The following is a 3,702-nucleotide window of genomic DNA, read 5'->3' on the forward strand; positions in this document are numbered from 1 at the left end:
CCTACTCTATATATAGTTACATTTACGTGTTGTAGATATTGTAAATAAAACTTATAAAAATATACAGTAAGTAGATCATAAACCCTTTTTTTGAAGTCGGTTAATAATAATAAGTAGAAGCGCGCATAAATTCGAAATCTATGATAATCACAAAATAAGTATTTACCTACTTTCTTTAATGGTTGAAGCTAATTCGTAATTTCGTCATGTAGCATATAAGCATCGGTGGTTCAGTGGTAGAATGCTCGCCTGCCACGCGGGCGGCCCGGGTTCGATTCCCGGCCGATGCATTCTCTTTTTGACTTTTTCTTTTCTTTAAATTAGTAATTTACATAATATTTACAGCTACGGTTGTTGAAAAGATTTTAAAAAAAAAATAAATTCAACAATAAAATAGTGCCTACATTTTAGAAATAGCAAGTACACCCAATGTTCTAAAATATTCAATCGATATTAATTTATATTTAAATTTTATCTATTGTCCATGGAATCTCAAGCTCTATTCTACCCCTGTTATTGTAAGGGTGCACACCGCGCGACGCTGCAAATCCAGGAGCAAGTGGCATTTAATTAAAAATATGTCAAAGCAAGCGGCCGCGCGGGATTAGTAGCCGCGTTCAGGATCCCAGTACGTATAACCTACACCACCGTCCACTAACCAGTATAATATATTGTTAGGAGAAAATGGCTTTTCAAACGATATACTGTTGAACCTTTGTTTTAAGGTAATCTATCCATACTAATATTCTAAATACGAAACTCTGTCTAAATTGGCACATTTAAATACTTAGTTGAAAACTTGAAATCCAAGGATGGTCATAGAATACTTTATAATAGGCTAGTTTCCAACTAGTCAAATCAGTGACTTTTTACTAAACGTTAAAACACGAAATTACTATGGAATTTGTATGAAAAAGCAACCTGTGACGTTATAGAAAACATGAAGGAAACGTTTTTTTTTTTCAGTTGTAGATCTGTTGTTATTTAGTAATCAGAAATTCAAAATTTATCTTTGACCTAGGGAACTACCTCATCACGGTGCTGACTGCCTGACTTTGATTTTGCCGTTGAAAAACTATTGTTCCCGCACGGTGCGATAGGTCGCGATTGATTTACCATCTTACCTACTTTCTAATATTTGTATCAACTACAAAAAAATTTTGAAATCACAAAAAGGTTATTAATTTGTCATAGAACAACAAATTAACGTTTTTCGACTATTTCCTTTAAAAAAATATACTTACATACAGCTTAGGAAATAAAATACAGCTTACAGATAAATGAAGATTTATATGAGCACTGTTGCTATTTGACGTTTGTTGGCATTGCTCACATACTTTTAAATATATTTCAAATAGTAACATTGTTTTTTGGTTATGAATTACTTCGATGTGGCCCTCAGTAGTGTATGTTATGTGAATGTGTTACCTAGACCGCTTCGCTAGATAGAAATTCCTTTCCACTTTTGTGTAACAAATAACTATTGTTCTCTAGTTTGATGTATTTTGTTTTGCGATTAGATTACCTAAGGAGGTTTACATAAGTTATATAATGAGCGGTTATCGGAATTTGAGAGCTATTTCAGACAATACCACTAATATGGATGTGACGATACCTCCGGAATTACCGTGATTGATTCCGGTAATTGCAGTAAAGCCTGAAAAAGCATTTAATATTATTATTTATCTCACATACACAAATTCACGCCAAATTCCCTTTGAGGTAAACAGAGACTATATTATAACCCATTCAAAATGTGTTGAAATAGCGTTTGTTTGATAAATAATTTTATTTACTTCACTCAAAAACAAAAGTACGTATTAAATTATTGTTTCATTTTCTTAATGAACAAAATCAATTCCCTGTAATATTTATAATAATAAAAAAACATTATCATGCAAAATTCTAGTAATATTTTAATATCTGTAACCAAAGACCAATTCACGATAATTTTTAATCATAGTACCGATTCCCGGAATTTTTTGGTCATATCCATAATTTTGATAATAATAGCATCCAAGATTCTGATCGCTGGTAATGAGTCAACAAAAGTCCTAACGATGTTGATCATTACCTAAGTACCTGCTTAATTATTGAACCAATAGATCAACTTTCGACTATAAATAATTAAATGCGATAATATTTCGAGTCAGTCGCGAATGTTGTTACTTGTGCGATGTTGTGTGAGCCGAAAGTGACAAAAAGAACGATAAACAGTTGATAATCACCTCATCAATAAGCAGGAAAGGAAAAATTGTGAGTATTACGTTATCATTTATGTACCACTAGTTTATACTTCAATAGACCTTTTGTCTTGTAAAAAGGTGCGACAGCCCAGTAGATAACAGTCTCCGTGGTCTAGTGGTAAGAGTGTTTAGCTCACGACCTGACAGAAAATACTTCGGGAGACTGTCTTTTGCTTGTCTAGATCCTTGCAGGCAAGGCGTTGGTCCCGGGCTTCTGAGCACAAACACCTCTACCAACCCGCAGTAGAGCAGCTTGGTGAAGTATGCTCCATATCCCCTCCGGTTGACCGAAGATGGGGCCTGTGCCTAGCAGTGGGACGTATACAGGCTATTTAAAAAAAGTATCATATATCATAAACTGCCTATATACGTCCCACTGCTGGGCACAGGCCTCCCCTCAATCAACCGGAGGGGGTATGGAGCATACTCCACCACGCTGCTCCACTGCGGGTTGGTGGAGGTGTTTTTTACGGCTAATAGCCGGGACCAACGGCTTAACGTGCCCTCCGAAGCACGGAATCATCTTACTTTTTCGGACAATCAGGTGATTCAAGCCTGAAAAGTCCTTACCAAACAAAGGACAGTCTCACAAAGTGATTTCGACAATGTCCCCATCGGGAATCGAACCCGGACCTCCAGATCGTGAGCCTAACGCTCTAACCACTAGACCACGCAGGCTTTTAAAAAAAGTATATTTTAATAAAAAAATGACAGTTGATAGATGCGTAACTAGAGTCGTGGGTTCGAATCATCGGGTCATGCTCTAATCACATTCGAATTTGTGTTTGAATTCATGTTTGGATAATTAATAGATATTACGTACCTATCGATGAAGGAAAACATCGTGAGGTAACCGTCATAGGTACCCTAGAAATATGTTTTCGGAACTATGTGAGCGAATCTATCATTGGGTCCTCTTGTATTGGAAAATAAGATATTGGCAGTGGCTTCTGTAAACAAATGGACTTACTTGACATTAGTAGATATGACTATCTACAGATCAGGTAAGCGGACCCCTTGAAAATGTATACTCTATGGCCGTCAGCTATGCGAACTAAGCACAACTACCTTAACTCGCGATCCGCAACCGACATTAAATCCCTGTTTTTTGATCTCCTCTGGCAGATTAAAGAAAATGCACGATCTGGTCTTCTTCTATCGTGTGGATTGTGAGGTGGATTACCAACCCCATCGAAACTGGTGTCAGGGTTATTACTGAGCCGCCATAGGCCCCTGACATGACTTATGTAACGACCACGTACTTACATCAGTAAGTAGTAACCGGGACCAACGGCTTAACGTGCCTTCCGAAGCACGGATCATCTTACTTTTTGGATAATCAGGTGATCAGCCTGTAATGTCCCAACTGAACTAGGGATCACATAATCATTTTTGTAATTTATCCCCACCGGGATTCGAACCCGGGACCTCCGGATTGTGAGCACAACGCTCAACC

The 3,702-nt window shown here is 37.3% G+C and overlaps 1 non-coding gene across 1 annotated transcript; it reads left to right on the forward strand.

Moving 5' to 3' along the window:
- The first annotated feature begins 219 nt into the window (after positions 1-219).
- Positions 220-290, forward strand: Trnag-gcc (transfer RNA glycine (anticodon GCC)). Its single transcript has one exon. It is a non-coding gene; the product is annotated as a tRNA-Gly (tRNA).
- The last annotated feature ends 3,412 nt before the right edge of the window (positions 291-3,702 follow it).

The sequence above is a fragment of the Pectinophora gossypiella genome, chromosome 14 (genome assembly GCF_024362695.1).
Source record: "Pectinophora gossypiella chromosome 14, ilPecGoss1.1, whole genome shotgun sequence".
In the NCBI taxonomy this organism is placed as follows: Eukaryota; Metazoa; Arthropoda; class Insecta; order Lepidoptera; family Gelechiidae; genus Pectinophora; species Pectinophora gossypiella.